Genomic DNA, 20239 nt, shown 5'->3' with positions numbered 1-20239 from the left:
TCACCCTTCCAAACCCCAGAAGAGGTGTGGGTAGAGAACACAGTTCAATGGAGGTGATTTTTTTTCTTCATTAAAAAAAATGATGTTGAATGTTTATTTTCTGCCATCTTCTTTCTCCAGATCTATGGAAATAATTTACAGAAGACCCCTGAGAGTAATTAAGCTTACAATTCCTTTGCCAGTAAAATGAGAAAAGCCAGCTCTCAGTAAATTCTGAATTCCGCCATGGATGTTGCAGAAGCAGAACTAAAAACAGCTGCATTCTCTCTCTGCTGCCGAATCGACTATAATTTGCGCTGCTCCCCTCACTCCTAGCACATAGCAATCAGTGCTCAGAAGTGCAGGGTTTTAAGATGATGAATGTTTTATTTCTTAAAATAAACAGTAGCAATTTAGAAACACAGTTATGTATTTTACATTTATTTTTTATACAGTAAAAATATATTGGAAACTTCCTTACTGTCAAAAATCCTTACACGCACTTGTCAAAAATATCAAGATGACAAGCAAGTATGGAATTCAGATTTAAATAATAGACTTCTGAGATACATTCCATGAAACTTCTGATTGTTTGGCTTGCCCTGACCCAATGATGCAGATTCTCTATTCCTGCCTAAGTATCTTAAAACTCTTACATTTAATAGCTGTGCATTCTAATAGTTGAGACTGTATCAAAATGTGAATATTTTTAACATTTCACTTTTGATTTCCTCTCTCCCTCCCTATCTATGTCCTTCTTCCACTCATTACTTCCCTTTCTCTTATTTCCTTCCTTTCTTTATTCTTTGTTTTTGGTGACAGGTTACTGTCGTATATTACAGTATAGAGTTGAATTTGCCATCCTTCTGCCCCAGCCTCCAGAATACTGGGATTACAGGTATTAGTACACTGTGTTAGTTATTTCTGTAGCTGTAATAAAATACCATGACCCAATGCAACTTATATAAGAGAGTTTGTTTGTTTGTTTTTCTTTTTTTGGCTAATGGTTCCAGAGGGCTAGATTTCCATAATAGTGGAGAAGGCAGGAATAGCTGTAGGAGCAGGAAGCTGAGTGATCACATCTCGACCACACACAGGAATGTGAGAGATTGAACTGGAATGGGGATAAGAGGGCTATAGATTTTCAGTATCCACTCCAGTTACTTACACCTCCAGCAATATTCAATGAACCTAAAGTTTCATGGTCTCCCAAACAGCACAGCCACCTGGGGACCAAGTGTTCAAATACACGAGTTTATAGGAGATATTTCTCATGAAACCCACAACAACCATTACTCCTAGATACTTTTACTTTAACCACCAAGCACATTCCAATCTCCTGATGAAACTTCTTGGAGGATATGACTTATCCAGCTGACAGCTTGCCCGCACACCCTTTTCATGTCTGTACTATAACCACATATTTTTGCTAGAGTTGTTATTATTGCTGTCTGTATACTCAAAGACCTGTGGCTGTTACGACAAACCATTTTATTTTCATTGATTTCATTGTCATATTCATGATTTCACTGTCAAGCAAGACATCATCATGTTAGAATGCTTCTCCATTTCAGAGATGCACAAAGAGAGTAAGAACAATACAGTGGTACTCTCTTCAGCACCCTGAAATGATATAGAGCACATTGGAACGATATAGAGATTTGCATGGGCCCTGCACAAAGATGGCACACAAATTCATGAAGCACTCCATATTCAAAAAGAGAATCATACAATGTGAATCTCGGCACCTACATTTCATAAGAGAAAACCAGTACTGGGACTAATCAAAGAGTAGGCTGGAGAGAGAGCTTGGTAACTGTTGGCCAGGTGATATAAGGATCTGAGTTCAGTTTCCAGAACCCATGTAACAGCATGGTGGTTCAGTCTCGTTATCTCTGTGCTGAGAAGGCAGAAACAGATAGATCATTGACCTACTGGCCAGCCCAACAGAATCAGCAAGATTCAGGCCAAGTGAGGAAAACATACTGTCTTAGAAAAACAAGGTGGACAGCATCCTTATAAATGACATTTGATGTTGACCTCTGTCCTCCAGAAGACACACACACACACACACACAGAGAGAGAGAGAGAGAGAGAGAGAGAGAGAGAGAGAGAGAGAGAGAGAGAGAGAGTTCAAAGAACTGTAAAGTGACAAAAATAGGAGGCACGAGTCTCCTGTTTCTGACTGCAGATCTTTCCCACTTAGCTAGTCTCCCACTGTGACCTTGGGGAGTCCATGGTTCTCTCTGAACAACATCTCCCCTCCTTGCTTAGAGTGAAGTTAACAGGGATAATAACAGAGCATTAGTGAGGCACAGTAGGACAGGAGACTCAAAAGAATTCCTTGAATTCAAATCCTCCTTTCTACCTCCTCAAGGTCGTTTGATTTTTTTTGTACCAGATTGAATCACATTTGCTTTTCCTAATTATTAAATATAAATGCTCAACTATCATATGTGAGCTTTTGAAAATTATGGTGGTAGACATCCAGGTGTTGAATGAATGACCTCTAGTCAAAACAATGAAGACAATGAAGGCATGACCCCTGTGGCGGGTTACAAGGAGTTTTCATACTAATAATTGCCTGATTTCATGAATCCTCTCAAGTAGTGGATGCCAGCTTCATTGTTTGTCTAGAATCAACTGTGAGAGTTTGACATGATGTTTATGAAATAAAATTGTATGCCATTGAAGAGTTTTCATACCTATAGACAGTCCCTGTGGGGACTAGGAGTTCACTTGCTCAGGACCTCTGTCCTTAACTGCATTTTCATTTCATTTGTTTATTTATTTTGTTTTTTACTGTACTTGGTTCCTGTTTTTTTTTTTTTTTCTTTTGTATTTTCAGATCTCTTTTCAAGTTAAATGCTACAGGCAAAGCAGCTTGGTTCTTGGTGCTATTATGCATTTACATAACCTGTTATATAATTCCTCATTTGTCATAAATGTTAATTAGCTGTGCTTTGCAAGTCACACAGAGGTTATCCCGATTTTGCTGATGAGGAAATTGAGGGTAAGATTGATTGGGAGCAACAATTTGAATCATACCACAGAGTGACCCCATAGCATTTCAGGAGTTGGCAGCCATGCTCTGGGTTCCATGGTTTGGGGCTTAATTGACAGATTTAGCCATCTCTAATTGGTTTCTTTGAAGAAGGAACTGGGAAATGTGTTACGGATGCCCTTCTTTCCTACTATTTCCAACCATATTAGAAGCTCCCTTAGTGGTGATCCAAAGCCTTCAGCCTCCTCCCTCCCAGGTCTCACCTTGTCTCTATACATGTGTTGTTTGTTGTGTGTAGTATATGTAGTTGTTAGTGAGGGTGTCTGTGTACATGTGTGAGCAGGTGTGCATGCACATGTATGTCATGTGGAAGCCAGAGGTTTGTAGTAGACATCTTTTCTAGATACCACCCACCTTCCATGGTTAATTTTTGAGGCAGGGTCTCTCAGTAAACATAAAGCTCATCAAACCAGCTAGACTTTGGGCCAGTGGGTTTCAAAAATGTGCCTACCTGATACCATTTTCTTTAAAGTTTATTAAAATGCAAAATTCTGTGCACAAATATTAAAGAACAAAAGGAGAATCTGAGCCGAATCACAAGCCACCTGTGACACCCTCCTTCCTCAGGCGAAAGGCCCACGCACTCCTCTGCCCAGTCTCGGTCACGTCCATCCCCAATGAAAACCTTGCCTCTTGGGCAAAAAACGTTCCTTTCAATTGGCTAGCAGAATGGTGACAGAATTCCCATAACACCTACCTGATCCCCTCTCAGCACTGAGATTCCAGGCACAGCTGCACACTCTGCTTTACCTAAGCCTTCTTGAGCAGGAAATTTCCTCAACTTAATCACGGTCCGGTTTGTGCTGGTAACTTCCTGAACAATTAGTTCCTGTGAGCAAGGGTCATGTCTGTTATTTCCTGTATCTTCTGTTTCACCTCAATTATGAAGAACCTGAGAAGCTTTCAGTAACTATCTTTTATATAGAAAAGAATACTTAGTCTGGGAAGATAGATCAGTTGGTAAAATGTTTGCTTTGCAAGCATGAGGATGTTAGTTTGATCCCCAGAACCCAGATTAAAATAAATAAACAAAAGCATGGTGTGGTTGCAGATGCTTGTAACCCTGGCCCTTGGAGTAGAGACAGGCAGATTTCTGAGGCTTGTTGGTAAGCCCAAGTCCCAGGGAGAGCCCCTGCATCAAAACAAAACAAAATTAAAGGTGGATGACATCTGAGTTTGTACATCTTGCCTCATATGTACACACATCAATGTGGCCTGAATACATATGTTGGAGTGTGTGTGCACACACATACACACACTCACACACACAGATGCACACACACACAACATATCAACACATACACACAAGAAAATATAATTGACTCAGTGGGTTATCAGTCATCAATAGGCAAGCTGTGGACATGCCCATTTTGAGAACAAATTCTATGAATGAATCATGGATGATAACTAGCTACAGTCTAGGGTCAATTCTTTCTGGAAATTTCCCCATTTCCATTACTCTGAGCTGATTGCCCTATCTCATGCTAGAACATACAAAATTTAAAACTTTATTTTTACATGTATTCCCTGAGGATCCCAGGATAATATCTTCCAAAGCCCTCAGAATTCTGTGTGCTTAACAACGAATATGAATAAACACGTCAGCAATCCATCAGAAGTGCATAGCTCTAGGGTGTGTGCATGGGCAATGGCTGATGGGAGAGCTGCTGGCAAGAGAAGGAATCTACATTTTGCTCACATATATCATTTTTGTTCCTTCTTTTGAGTCAATGTAAAGTGCAGTGGGGCCTGTAACCAAGTGGATTCTGAGAGCTCATATTTTTAAACAATAAGTCTTGACATCAAGTCAGTACCTGAGGGTGGGTGCACAGACTTATTATCATCTTAGCTGTTCTTTTCTGTAATTTGTACTTGTATTGTGTACAGACAACTTTGCTAAAGGTATGTTGAAGCTACATGATACTATAACATTCCCATATTGCTTTTACTTTTTGATGTTATTTTTTTTTCTTATAATTTATACTGGGCAAAGAAAAATTGATCAAAGTAGTTGCTCTTGTGGATTGATAGACTGTTTTCAAAGTTTTGAAATAGAATGCAAAAGAAGGGAAGTTGGAGAGGTAGCCTAGTCATTAAAAAGTATGCCATGTAAGTAAGAATGACGGATTTTGAGCCCTAACAGCCACGTGAAAAAACTGGTCAAGCCACGTGTGCATGTATTCCCAGTGCTAGGGAAGTGGAGAGAGGAGGATCCCTGGGGCTTGCTGGCCAGCTAGTCTGATAGAATTAGCAAGCTTCAGATTCAATGAGAGACCCTGTCTCAAAAACAACAATAACAACAAAACAACAACAACAAAAATTAGGTGGGGATCAGTTGAGGAAGACTTCAGAAATTGACCTTTGGCCCCACATGCATATACACATACAACTATGCATACATGAAGCACAAACATGAACATGTACACATCTGTGCACACGCAAAAGAAGAAAGTAAAAGAAAAAAGGAAGTCTTTCAATTCAGTTAGATTACCATATCAAGAAACAAAACAAAACAAAACAAAACAATAACAACAACCAAAAACTGCAGTCCTTTCATCAAATCCGACCCAACCCGATCAAATGGGAGCTGATAGAAGGCTAATCCGTGGCATCCTTGTCCCTTGTTCTTGGATTATTAGATTAAATGTGGTATGGCCTCTTCAGCTTGTGAGCAAATTCAAGAAAAACAAACTCAAACCAGACCACACCAAACCAAAACACTTCACAAACCAACAGCACAAATACCTCCAAGGCCCTATTCACTGTTACAAGAATTTGATCAGTAGCCTAGCTTGAATTGTTTAATAACTCGGGTTATAACCATTGCATGTAACTCAGAACAGTAAAGGAACAATAAAGAGATTTAACCCATGTCCAGAAAACAAACACCTTCACACTGTTCTTAATGATGTTAGATGAATCATTGAATTGAAGGACCTAATGTCAGGCAACAGGAAGCTTCTCATGAAGGAGTAGGCTAATACCATCTCAAGGGTATTTCTTTTTAAGCCTGGGATGGTAGCTAGAGTGTTGATATGATCACCAGCTAGGACTAATATATGAATTTTCAGTTTTCTAATGCTAAAGGAAATTGAAAAGAGGAACTGAAGAGATGACTATGTTGAACAGGAGGGAAGGAACACCCCAAAGAGCAGAAACAAATGACAAATGGATCCTGTTAGGAATTCCCAAAGGTAGCCATACTGGACATCTTTGAATGGGTAAAGTCTTGGGCTAAGTGTGCAGAAGTGGTTAACACAGGGATCACATTTTTCTTTTGTTAAAATACAGAACTGTTGATATTTGGTATTATACATTCCAATTTGTTGCCCTAGATGTCATCAGCAGCACAAACATTTACAGAAATCCTTCTTTAGACAGACAGTGAGGCAGAGCAAGATTTTAATCACAGAAAATTCTTAAGTTCCTTGTACTTATAACCTAGAGTAAAGCACTGGTCAGTTCCTAATTTTTAAATTTATTTTTTAAAGGAAAATGAGAGTAGTTTTTCCTGGTTTTTATGATCCTTCAGGAATATACCGATTGTGACGTCCTGGCAATGATTCACTTCAACACATACCTACTGAATGCTGGACATTCACAGTCTCATACTGATTCTCTAGGAAGAAGTCAGTGATACAGTCCTGCATACTAAAGTGTTTTCATGCACTAGAAAAGGAGGATCTGTGAGTGCAAATCATGAGCCCCTATAAAGCCAGCAATGAGAGTAATGAGTCTTTCCATGGGTTCTACTGTGCACTGCCAACTATGAGGCATGGTTTACTTAGACTTCTTATATGGTTCTTACAAGCATTAGAGAGTGTAATATTATCATTCATATTTTGAGGCATGGATAGAGTGAAATAGCCTATCTGAGGTCTCATAGCAGAGCCAGCATTCAGCTAGGGTAGGAAGGGGATACAGGAAATGGCTGCAGAGGTAGTATTGATATTGGCTAGACATTTGCCCCTCTGCAGAAGACTCCTCCATCTTCAAAAGTTGAATTTATCCTCATAGCCTGTTCTTTTCCTTTTGGATTTTTTCTCCTTTGTGGTTTATTCTACAAATGGCAGTGCAATTGTGTGTGTGTGTGTGTGTGTGTGATGTATAAGTTAAAGAGAAGCACAGGACTCCAGTTTCCAACCCTTGTATTACTTCCTGTGCAATACAAACCCTAATACAGATTCGCACACAGACCCGTGGAGCCTCTGCACTCTGCCTCAGCCCACTCTTAAAGTTCCTCTCTCTGCTTACCCAGTGCTTACACTGGCTTTCTATTCCCGGAACACCCCAGGCTCTTCTGCACTCAGGTTCCGCATGTGTGCTTTCTCCCCTCCTCATGCTTTCACCGTGACTGTTTGCCCTGTGCCTTTCCTCTTTTTTTCAGATTTCTGCTCAGACACCTTCTGTTTTGACTTACTCTACAGTGGAGGGCTTCCCCTTGTCCCTCTGCATCCCCGCTCTGCTTTCTATTCCTTGACACTTGGCACTATCAGACAATTCATTTCTATGTGTGTGTGTTCACCATCATTGCTGCTAGAATGAATGCCTCCTGAGAGTAGGGGTTTTAACTCATTTTATGTACTGCCCATGGCCCCAGGGACAAGAACAAATCTTGACACACTGTCGGCATCATTACACATTCGATAAGCCAGTAAATGAATAAATGAGCATATTTAATGAAATATCATCTAGGAGGAGACAGATGCTTTAGTGAAGTAAAAAGTCAGTGCAAAGTATGTTGATTTATTTCTTCCAGCCCCATTGCCAACTCTCATCACTACCTTTTTCTAGCTTTGATTTACCTCTCTGCTTTCTTTTACACATGCAAACACACACACACACACACACACACACACACACACACACACACACGAGAGAGAGAGAGAGAGAGAGAGAGAGAGAGAGAGAGAGAGAGAGAGAGAGAGAGAGAGAGATTCTGCACATGAGAGTAACATGTGGTATTGTCTTTCTTAGTCTGGCTTATGTTGCTTAACATAATGCTCTTCAGTTCCAACCATTTTTCTGCAAATGTCAGGATTTCATATGGATAAAACCACTGTGTATTGATAAGTAGGCTAATATACACTCTATGAGATATAACCCATGCCTGACACTGCTCAGATGGCCAAGAACCAGAGACTAGATAGGCCATGGGCTTAGGGGAAAATCAAGTACTGCTGTTCTGCTAAGGGAACATATCAATAAAGTGACTTCTAAAGACATTCTGCTATATCCACAGATCAGTGACTTGCTCAGCTACCATCAGAGAAGCTTCCTTTTGCAGTAGTTGGGAGTAAATAGAAAGACCCACAGCTGGACAATATACAGAGAGGGAGAGATTTTGGAACACCCAGTCCTTGATGGAATGTCTTTATTAATCTCTTCCCCTTAAGGCTCAGGGAACTATTCAGAATCATAGGTGAAAAGCATGTAAGAACCAAAGGAGATGGAAGACACTAAGAAAATAGTGTCTTCCAGACACAACAGGACAGATGCACATAGGAACTAAGACTGTGCAGCATGCACAGAGCCTGTATGGGTTCAAGTCAGAAAGGGTCCCAGTGCTGAGAGGGGGAAGTAGACACAAGTTTCCAATCCTAAGAATCTATCTCCAATTGGCATCTACTTGCAGAAGAAAAATTAGTTTTCTCCAATGGAGTCTTACTGGATATATTAACCACACTTAAGGGTAGGCCCCATACCCAGAAGGAGATGGCCAACCCAAAATGAACTCAGTGGTATTTTTGTAGACTTTTATTTTGTCTCATATTGTTTTGTTATGGCATTTTTTCATGTTAGTGGTCTTTTGCTTGCATATTATGGTTTCTGATTTTGTACTTTTATGAATTTTATTTGTGTATGTGTGTGTGTTTTGTGTTTTTTCATCTTATTTTAAAATCTGGTTTGGATTTGTTTGCTTTGTTTTCTAAAGAGAGAGAGAGAAAGGGAGTAGAGTTGGGTGGGCCGGGAGATTGAGAAGATCTTGGAAGAGTTGGGGGAGGGGAAACTGATCAGAATATATTGTATGAAAAAACTGAATTTTTAAAAAATATGTGGACTAATGAATTGAACAGATGGCTTTCAAGAGAAGAAATAAATAAGGACAGCAAATATTTAAAAAGTGTTCAAAACCCTCAGCCATCACACAAATGCAAGTTCAAATCACATTGAGACGCCATCTCTCCACAGTACCAATGATTATAATCAGGGATATGAATTATAATAAATGCTGATGAGGAAGTGGGGAAGAAGGGATCCTTATACATCTTTAGTGGGAATGTAAATTAGTCCAGCCACCATGTATATGCCTAAAAGAATCAAGAGAGATAAGTATCATTTCTTACCCAGGAAATGGGTTAGATACTACAGGTAGACACTATAATGCACAGGCAAAAACAGACTCAGAAGTGGAAACCTCACCAATCACACAGCAAGTCCATTACAGACATTAGACCTTGTTTGCACAAATCAAGTTCCCTGTCAAGAATGGTGCCGGGTTTCCAGTGTATCCACTATCCGTAACTCCTTGCTGTGCTTGCTAATGGTAATGGGGAAATTAAAAATATCACCTAATTCTTTGACTCGTTGAGGAATTTTAATTCCTGGATGCTGTTTTGCTTTTGTTAGTTTGTTTTAATCTGCAATGGGACTACAGGTTGCCAAGACTGTAACAAAGTGTCAATCAATATTGTAGGATATGGCTAATCAGAAAAGTCCCCATGACAAAGAATGGCAATAGAGTCTCTGGCTCTACCATAGAGTGGGAGTTCTTTCCAGAGCAGTCTAGGAATTATCTGCAGTGTAACATTATCTAGATCTACAAGGACTGCCATCACAAGAATACAATAGGCTGGCTGGTTTACGAACAAGGGAGCTCTGAAGCTTGGGTGTCCTGGGCTCATGCTGGTCGACTCAGTGTTTGGGAGAGGATCTGATCCCTGGCTTTAGATGGCTGTAGTCTCACTATATCCTTTCTCTCAAGAGTTGTCTGGGGTTTTTTATAAGAACAAAAATTCCATTCATGAGGATTTTACTCTTCTGAGTTAATCATCTCCTCCAAAGCTCCACCTCTTAAAACCGTCACTCTGGGAATTATGATTTTTGGATTTCCACAGCTGTTTGGGGGACACACAAACATTCTGTCACAAATGTCAAGAGGAAGCCTGACAGAATGAGGGCAGTCTCCTCAAGAAGAAAGAATGCTATCCCGTCCCTTACATCTCATTACAGCCACTGCCTGGTTCTTCCAGTGCGTGACATTATTTGTGAAAGGGAAATCAAGCATACAAGAAAAACAGTGGAAAATCAAATTAAACAGATCCTCAAGTACTTGAGTGTGAATTATTCCGAAAAAAAAAAAAAAAGCTATGTGTTTCTTAGCAAAAGTGTGGTCTAGGTTTCCCAATCATATAGTCACCTTAGGAGTCAAGACATTTGATTTTTATTGCTTCATTAACTGAAAATATATATGTATGCTTCTTTTAAGAAATCAGAATGAGAAAATTATTGTGAATATAAGCCACGAGGCACAGATGCCTCCAATATCTTGAATCGACATTCTTCCCTGCTACAGAACATTGGAAGGTTTCCTTAATAATTCCTAATTGGAATCTTGGTTCAGATAAACCCGGCAGTCCATTTAAGATGGCTTGGGTGGCTCAAGAGCATGCTGAGACTCTCTGATCTAGGTTGTTTGGCTTAAGGATTTGAGAAAGCAAATAGAAGCAGCTGCACTAAGGATTTTGTGCAATTAGGTTCATGCAGATTCTGGAAGTTGCTTATTAGGTCTGTCACTTTCAATCCATCTGGTATTTTCGTGTTCAAGTCGAATTGTGGGTTGCTCAGTGGGGTCAGTGGTTTTCCTTTTACCTGCTAGACAGCATTGTACAGCCGTGAAGGCTTATCTGCTGGAGGCAGGATGCACAATTTGGCTGCCTATGGCAAGGCACATGCGTTTTTGATTTGACTGTGTGAGACAGCTCAGACACCTCCTATGAGTTCCAGTTTGGACCAGTTTAAGACTTAGATATTATTTTCAGATCGTTCTGAGCTTATTCGTTTTTTAGTTTTGCAAATGTTCTTTCTCTGATGCTTTGTGTGATGCGCAAAACCAAAAGCAAATGTTGTGAAAAGTAGGCTCATCCGCATTACAGCATCATCTGTCTGGTGTGGCTTAAAAATCTGTATGATAAATTAGATACAATCTCTGGAACATGGCTTGACTCTTTTAAACTTTTGCTAAATTGAGGGATTCTCAATATCAAAGATAAGATTTCTTAGAATGTGTTAATTAGTGTATGATTTTCCCTTCTAACTTTCTCCCCAATGTCTATTTTTATAATGCCAGCCTTCATTTGGACAGAGGAAGTTTGAATGCCAGGACATTCAGAAGAATTCTATAGGTGTACTGCATTCCTTCCTTTCCAAGACTACTTCATTCTCCACCTTAATAACTTATCAGTTCTCATTTCCAGAGCCATTTTGGATTGTATGTATTTGATAATTTTGTAGCTCTATTCTCTGTATCTGTGAGATAGCATGGGACTAGACTCAGGTACATCATGCCATCTGGACTACACTGTGCTGAAAGCTTCTAACCCTCTGGTGTTTTGTCTATTTTCTGCACCTATGCCCTTGGCCTCTTGAGATTCTGAGAGTAAGTTTTCCAGAGGGTGTGAATGAGCCTAAGCTGGAGTCCATCGGCTTTCCTTGCCTTGTTTCATTTGCCTTATGCCTTTTATACTCATGAGTTTAACTGTCCTCAAAGATGATGAGCAGGGGCCACTGGGTTTCTTATGATGTATTCTAAAACACCATCATGACAGAGACAGGGATTGATCCAAGAAGATGAAATAACTGCCTATTCTCTTTCATCTTGGCAGTGAGGAGGTAGATCCTGCAAACACACAAGGTCCAGCCAGTACATTTTGTCAAATGGTTCCTGTTTATGCCATCGTTACAGGGTTGGCTATGAGAGGAATGGAGGCAGAGGAAGGGACTCTTCTGCTAACAGCAGTGTTGTTTGAAAGGGAAGGATAATTCTGTGAAACTGGTGGACTACCAGTGAAAATCTGGTGCATAGCTTGCTTCTCAAAATTTAGTTTTCCCTGAAGGATTTCCAGATGCTTATGTGAGATCTACTTAGGCGCCTCCTTTCATGCTTTTAACTTTAGTGCTATAGAAGCAGGAAGTGACAATGGCTAGGCTGTTGAAAGATGAAAGAAAGGGGCTTGTTTCAATGTTATGCTGAGGCATTTGAAATTTGAGGGAAGAATAGCTAAAGCGAAGAAATGATTGGTTTCTGTCTAGTCTTCTGAACTGTCAACTAAACACCTCACACCTTCATTTCCTGGTCTACAGAGTAACAAGAAATCAAAATAATAGTACTGACAAGACTAACAAGATGGCACAGATGGTTAAAGCTCGTGCTGCCAAGCCTGAGGGCTTGAGTTCAATTCCTAGGACCCACATGGTGGAAATAGACAACTGACTTCCCCAAACTGTCCTCTGCCTTCACATGTATGCTGTGGCATACACACACACACACACACACACACACACACACACACACACACACCAAACAAACAAACAAACAAACAAATAAATAAATAAATTTAATAAAAATTTAAAAGACACTAAAGTGATAATAATTATATTGGTAAAATAAAATATTCAATGGAGGATAGCTTTTTCAAAAAATATATGAGAATGATTGCATGCTTATAGGCAAATTAAAAGAAAAGGAGGAAGAAAAGGAGGAATAGAGGAAGGGAGGCTGTCTAGCTAACCTAAGTCATATATCTTATACAAAAACAACTCAAAATATATCAATGGCTTAAGTGTCACACAAAATTTCAATGATTTTTAATGTAGAATGTGGGAGTATACACAGGGGAATATGTGGCAAAGAGTCCACAGACGTGGTAACAAAACCACAGTGCTTTGAAGGAAGACTCAATAAATCTCACTTTCCAGAAATTGGAGATGTCTGTTCTGTAAAAGACCTGACCAAGAGGGATGAGAAGATAAGCTGTGGAGTGGATGATAGCCCGTGCAAACCACAGATCCAATGAAGAACTTATGTCTAGAACTTTCAAAACTCAACAGTAAAACTAAACCAAACTAAAATCAACCAGTTGTCCCCAATAAACAAAAGCCACACAGAAAATTAATATTAATAATAATAAACTCAATTATTCAGTGGGCAAAGACAAGAAGAGGGTACCCAAATGTCACATAAGCACATGCATGTCCGCTTTGTATCACTAACCTATAGAAAAATGCAAGCACAACTATACATTTATCAGAAGGACTGAAGGAAAACAGCAGTGAGAAATCAAATGCTGGCAAGGAGGTAAAGAAAGTAAGTTGTTTATACATTTCTGTAGATATGAAGTACCACAGCTAATCTTGAAAATACTAGGCTGTACAAAGACCCTATTAAGAAATTGCACTGCTTGGTATTTATCCCAGAAAAATGAAGACTATAATGATATAGAAACCCAAACCAGAATATTGGTAGAGTCTTTATACTCCTACCAAGCTAGAAGCAACTCAGATGGTCTTCAGAGGGTAGATGGTTAAACAAGCTGTGGTGTATCCATACCATGGAATAGTACTCAGTAATAAAAGCAATGCACTAAGGATGTATCCCACAACCTTGAAGAATATCTAAGGAAGTACCCAGCAGTGTGTGTGTGTGTGTGTGTGTGTGTGTGTGTGTGTGTGTGTGTGTGTGTGTGTTGAGATCTTCCTAGATTATCTTCCATCTTTTCCAAAGAGGCAGGGTCTCAGCTGAATTCAGAGCTTGCCCGTAAGGGCTTTTATAGCTAGTTAGCTTACTTGGAGGATCTCTGTCTCCAACTTATGAGTGTGAATTACAGGTGGGATGCCATAAACACCCAGCATGAAGAGGTGCTAGGATCCATTTATGTGGCAAGTACTTTTTCCATTAAGCCACTTCCCTAGCCTCCCAGATGTCTTGCTTTAAAACATAATTCAAATGTAACCACAACTTTCCCTGAACTAGTGATGGGCTTTTAGCCCTACTTAACAGTAAGTTAAAAATATTCTATATAGAAATGCAGTGAGTATATCACAGATAACCAACTGTATGAGGCCAGGAATTGAGGATCCTGATTGCCTGTTTGCCTCATGGTCAACTGGCTGGCTGAGAGCTTAGTTTGTTGGCTACCAGCATCACCAAAGAGTATTCTATCCCATGCCACTTGTTTAAGAAAAGATCCAAATTCAAATTTTCAGTAAAGTTTATGCTAAACACACATTACTTTCACATCCCTGTAAAGTAGAAAAAAATGAATCATTGTAAGCCAGTCTCCCATGGGAGAAGCACTTGAGAAAGATCCAGTTGTTCACTCACAAAAGATGGTCACAGTCTTAAGTATAACAGAGGTAGGTGAGGAGGACATGCATTTTCTCACTGCCATCTGCCATCTGGACTTCAGGAAAGTGAAATAAGGCTTGGGAAATGGTCTCTCCTTCCTCTTGTATCCAGTTCTCCCCCACCTCCCTGCAGCCCTTATCTAATTTGTGAGTAAAGATTTTAATGAGACCATTAATTGTACTACATTATTTGGTATGTAAATGTCCCTTTGTAATGGAGTGAATTAATCAAATTTTAGCTGCAAATTTCTACCTCCTAATTTTTCATGGCTTTAATGTACTCATTTGCTTGGCTTTTGTTATTTGGCATTTTCAGCAGCCCCTATTTAGCTCTATGATGGGAAAGAGGGTAGAGGAGGGTGGATCTTAAGTCTACTCTGCAAAATAATATTCACTGAACAGGCGTTTTCTATCGAACTCACACAGTGGGATGTTGAAACAACTATCCTGCTCCTTGCATCTAACTGCAGCCTTCTTAGAGTGTTTTCTTTGTTACCCTTCACAGTCTTCTCCATGGCTAGTCAAGTTCTGCCCTTGGTAACAAAGCCCAAACTGTTTTCTCTCAACAGAACCCAAGAAACATGCCAACATTAGCCATTACTGAAATTGCGGTGTGCAGTGTTTGGCCTGATCATTCCCTCATTATTTGTGAAACTCCCTTGTCCCTGTAGAATATTTTTAAAGTTTTGTTTCTATTTTCATTTATATGTATATGTGTATGCCGGTGCACACAGGGGTCATAATGAGGAGCTGGATCCTCTAGAGCTGGGATTACTAGCAGGTGGGTTCTGGTGACTGAACCCTGGTCCTCTGGGAGAGCAGCAATCACTCTTAGCCACCAAGCCATTTTGTTAGCTCTCTGCATCCGTGTTTTGACGCTGTCCCCAGTTCTTCATTTGTGACTACAAATTATACAACCCATGATCAGATTCTGGACTAGTCACTGGGATTTCCAGTCATCCGAACTAAACTGTGGACATGCTCCCTGATGCACTTCTTCTTGGGATTTCTTACTTTAAAGGGTGGGGACTTTATCTCCCACTTGCCCAGGCTTCACACTTTGGTGCATTGTCGCTCTCCTCTCTCTCTCTCTTCTCCACATTTGATCCATAAGCCATCTTGACAGCTTTCTTTGCACATTATCTCTAGAATTTGAGCTTCTAACCACTTCCATGTTAATGCCCTCATGCCTGACACCTCCATCTCTGGTTTGGATTACTACAAGAGGCTCCTCCTTTAGGTGCCCCCTGAATTCAGTTATGGGTTGAAGCTGAGCTGTCCTCTGCAGGCTCATGTCTTCAGAGTTTGATCTGAAGCAGTTGCTCTTTTGTGAGGCCATGGAACCTTTAGAATATGCCGTCTGACAAGAAAATGTAGGTTCCTGGGGATGGACCTTTGAAAGCTGTATCCACCTCTGATTCTGACCTTGTTGGCTGCTTCTGTTTTACTGTGATGTGAGCAGCCTCCTGCTGTTACAGACAGCTCTGCTATGCCGTCTCTACTGTGACTGCACCCTCTGAAACCATGAGCAAAGATAAACTTCTTTCTATATGTGGTTTCAGTTCATTGTTTTCATCACAGTGATGCAAGAATAACTGATACAACCTTCATCCAGTCATTTTCAAATGAGAAGACAGAATGATGAAGTTAAAGTATGAGGTAGGGATGCCATCAGCCTGCTTAAAATCCTCCAAGGGCTTCCATCTTGTCTTAAGTACAATCCTATCTTTACAGTGGTACCCACCATCGGCTCCCTATCTGCTTCCTCATTGTCCTTCTCTCTGATCCAGCCACATTGGCTGTTGTGCTCTTGTAGAACATGTGAAAGCAACTCCTGTTTCAGGACTTTGTACTGCTCTTCGTTCCCTCAGTTTGAAAGGCTCTTCTGGAGTGGCACGGCTGGTGTCTCGTATCTAACACCTTCCGTAATCTGTCTTCACATTCAAAGTCCTCATCTCTGGCCTCTCATCGATTGCTCTGTTTCCTTTTGTTTATCTTTAGCACTTTTCATGCTTCCACTTAGTGTACACTTGATGGAACACTTTTTCTTAGTGTCCTGGTGTCTTTTCCCTCCATTATGCTGTCAGGCCAGTGGGCAGAATTTTCTGTCATTTCTTGTTTTGTTGTTGTATTAGTTACTTCTCTGTTGCTGCAACAAAACACCATCATCAAAGCAACTTATCCCAGGAAGAGTTTATTTGGGCTTACGGTTCCACCAGATAGAATCAGTGCTGGTGGATAAAAGACATTGCCACAAGGGCAGGAAGCTGAAGGCTCATACCTTGAACCATACACAAAGCAGAGAGAGTGAACTGGGGATTGCAAGCATCTTTAAACTCTCCAAGCCTGACTTCTGTTACATACTTCCTGAAACAAAGCCACACCTCCTTAAACTCTCAAATAGTACCATCAATTGGGGACCAAGGATTCAAATACCTGAGACTACAGGGGATGTTTTCCATTCAAAGCATCACTATTGCTATGTTTTTTAGGATTTGGGCCAGTGCTTAGCATGTAATGAACACACAGCAGGTATCTTTCTGTGAACAGAATCCGTGATTCCTTTCTCTCTTCTCTTGTCTCTCTCTCTCTCTTTCTCATGTCCTCAATCTCCTTTCTTGGCTTTCCTTTTACCTTTCTTTGCTTCACAAATATGGGTATCTTGTAAAGCTTTCCTAAGTGCTCTAGTCTTATACTTAACCATATTCCTTTTCTCATTCCTTTGCTAATCCACTCCCTTTCCCTTTGGCATAGTCCCTGCCTCTGGCGAATGATTAGTTTCCTTCTTGGCTTTATCATAGACTCTGATGATAGTTAGGGTGTTGTATATGGCAAGAGAATAAATTAAATTTGTACACATGAAATTTCAATATTATTTTTCATAAAGACTTTTAATTTTGCCACATATTCTACAGCTATGACTCCATGTTCTTTTTCCTTTGATTAATAACTTTCTAGGAACAAGAATCATACATGGTTCAGGCTTGTGTTTATCCATTCTTCCTTCCATCTATCCATGCCCATATGCTTTTGCCAAAGGTATTGTCTTAGTTTCTTCTCCTATTGACATGATAAAATACCGAGACAGAAGCAACTTAAGGGAGAAAAGGTTTATTCTGGATCACAGTACAAGGGCACAGTACAACATGGTGGGGAAGTCAAGGCAGCAGGAGCTTTGAGCAGCTGGTCACATGACACCCACAATCAGGAATCAGAGAGATGGATACTTTCTCCACTGACACAGCCCAAGATGCAATCAAGAGGATAGTGCAGACCACAGTGGGCAGGTATTCTCACCTCAACTAACACAATCAAGATAATCGCCCACAGACATACTCCTAGGCCCATCTCCTACATGATTGTAGATTCTGTAAGTTTGCAATTAACGTTAACTGTTGCTCTCACTATGTGCCAGGTTCCATACATGGGCTCTAAGTATATGAAAGCAGTATGGAAATAGAGATGGTATTAAAGACAACCAGAAGACCTTCAGGGATTCCAGTTATAAATGCCATAGATACATCTTCTAAAACACCAATTAGGAGACTTCTCAGGTAGTATAGAAAGAAATGAAGGAAACTTCCAAAGGAAGGGTGGTATGATTGGCTATATGAATTCAGGCAAGGGGGCAGGATACTGCTCAGTGGTTATGGTGATTGATTTTCATTTACGAGGCTCTGGGTTCAGTCCTCAGCACCCTATGCACAAGTGTACATACACAAATATAAAGAATTCAGATACTGAATAGAAGGCTTACCAAGAATAATATTTACTAAATATATGCACATTAGCATTTAATGGGTAAATACATGAAACAACTGGATCTTTTTTACTTGAATAAAGAAATGACTTATTTAAAAATTCAAGGTTTGAGGTTGTTATAGAGCTAAATATGACTTCTTCCAGACTCTTCAACTGAAAATTTGAGCCAATTTATTTAGTTTTCCCCAGCCTTATATTCATAGCTGAAAATGGGAATATGAGGTAAAATCATTTCATAGGATCTTTTTCAAGGACTGAATGAGATAGTCCATATTAAATGGAGAACACACAATCGGGCATATACTAAGTGTTCAATAAAAAATCCTACCTACATTAATAAGCAATGTCAAATGCTACAGCCTAAGGAGTAACAAATGGATGCACCTAATAGGCTGGCATATCAATCAATTAAACAGAAGCAGATAGAACTTTCCATTTCAGCTAAATTATAGCTACTGCTTCTGGCACATATAGATATGGAGGAACTGCCTACAGAGAAGAGGTTCAGTGTGACAGCCAGTGAGGTTACTCTGTTGGAAAAGAAGGACTCATTACAAATCTAGGAAATAGAAACACACAACTCTCTGCCTGTATGCCTTTCTTACTCAGGAATGGCCCATGCTGCATCAAACACTAGGTAGAAAGGTCACTTAGAGTCATTTTAATTATTGCACTGTCAGATGGTAGCAGGTAACAATTCCTCTGACAAAATTTCTTAGTTTTCTGTAAAGAAGGAAAGAAAGTATAGGTGGTCAGTGCAAGAATGTTGGATGTCTGTGGACCTTGCTGCCTGCTAGTATAGGGAACTTATATTAAAATGTGGGTACTCTTAAGGGTCTTTGAGGCTCTTTCTAGTGAGTGTCTTCTTGAGTAACCACGAGTCCTGTGGTATATTTCAGAAAAGGGACTATCTTAAGACACAACATGAAAAGAGCTATTATTTCAATATAGAACAAATTAAGTGCATGGCTCATAGCTGTTTACTGTCTCATATACAATGTAAACATCATTTTTTCTTTTCTTACTCACAAATAATTCTTCCTTTCTTTTCTGTTGTTTTATTTGTTTATTTGTTGAGACAAGGTTTCTTTGTGTAAAAGCCCTGGATTTCCTGGAACTATCTTTATAGACCTGGCTGGCCCCAAACTCACAGAGATCCGCCTGACTTTGCCTCCTGAGTGCTGGGATTAAAAGCGTGTGCCACCACTGTCTGGCAGTGCAAGTGGTTATTTCAATGGGGAAAAACTGACTGGGACTTAGATCCTTGAGTGTTTGTGACTGACATTAAAACAATGTAAGAGAGTAGCAGTGCAATTCATTCTGCTTTGGCTATTCAGCTAAATTTGTATCTTTATACACGTAGACTCCCATTCATGTGTGCCTGGTATCCTAGCTTCATTTCTGTTGTGGTGATAAAATACCCTGTCAACCTTGGGGAGAAAGTTTCTGCTTAACTCATAACCCCAGGTTATAGTCCACCATTTCAGAAAAGTCAAGACTAGAACTTGAGGCAGCTAGTCAGATCCACAGTCAAGAAGAGCAGAGAGAAAATAAATGCATGTCTGCTTACCTGTACTGCAACCTCTCTCTACACTTCAATAGTCTAGGACCCAAATGCAGAGAATGGGACAATGGCTGGGTCTTCTTATCTTAATTAAGTCCATCACAAGGACCCCCACAGTAACCCAACAGATAAACATGATCTAGACAATCCCTCATTGAGACTCTGTCCCATGTGATCTAGATTGGGACAAGCTGACAATTAAACTAATGATCACATCTGGGATAGTGATTGTGACGTTTGTATGATAATTTGCTTGGGACCCAAATTTTTAAATACATAACCAGTACGCAGCAAATTGTCTCTAGTTCCATGGTTGGGAGAAGAGCTTCACTGTAGAGTATCATAAGCATGTTTGATATGACGGACAAAACAAAGCTCCATTAGGTTCTCCTAGTCAAAGCCATTGTTTTCTATTTACATTAGTTTTATCAAACCCATCAGGTTTTTGCTGTGCTATTTTCATT

The 20239-nt window shown here is 40.0% G+C and overlaps 1 non-coding gene across 1 annotated transcript; it reads left to right on the top strand.

The window, feature by feature from the left end:
• The first annotated feature begins 1594 nt into the window (after nt 1-1594).
• On the top strand, nt 1595-1696 carry LOC131912117 (U6 spliceosomal RNA). Its single transcript, XR_009379529.1, has one exon. It is a non-coding gene; the product is annotated as a U6 spliceosomal RNA (small nuclear RNA).
• The last annotated feature ends 18543 nt before the right edge of the window (nt 1697-20239 follow it).

The sequence above is a fragment of the Peromyscus eremicus genome, chromosome 5 (assembly GCF_949786415.1).
Source record: "Peromyscus eremicus chromosome 5, PerEre_H2_v1, whole genome shotgun sequence".
Classification (NCBI taxonomy): Eukaryota; Metazoa; Chordata; class Mammalia; order Rodentia; family Cricetidae; genus Peromyscus; species Peromyscus eremicus.
Note: the sequence above shows the minus strand (reverse complement) of the source record. Positions and strands in the feature narration are given on the sequence as shown.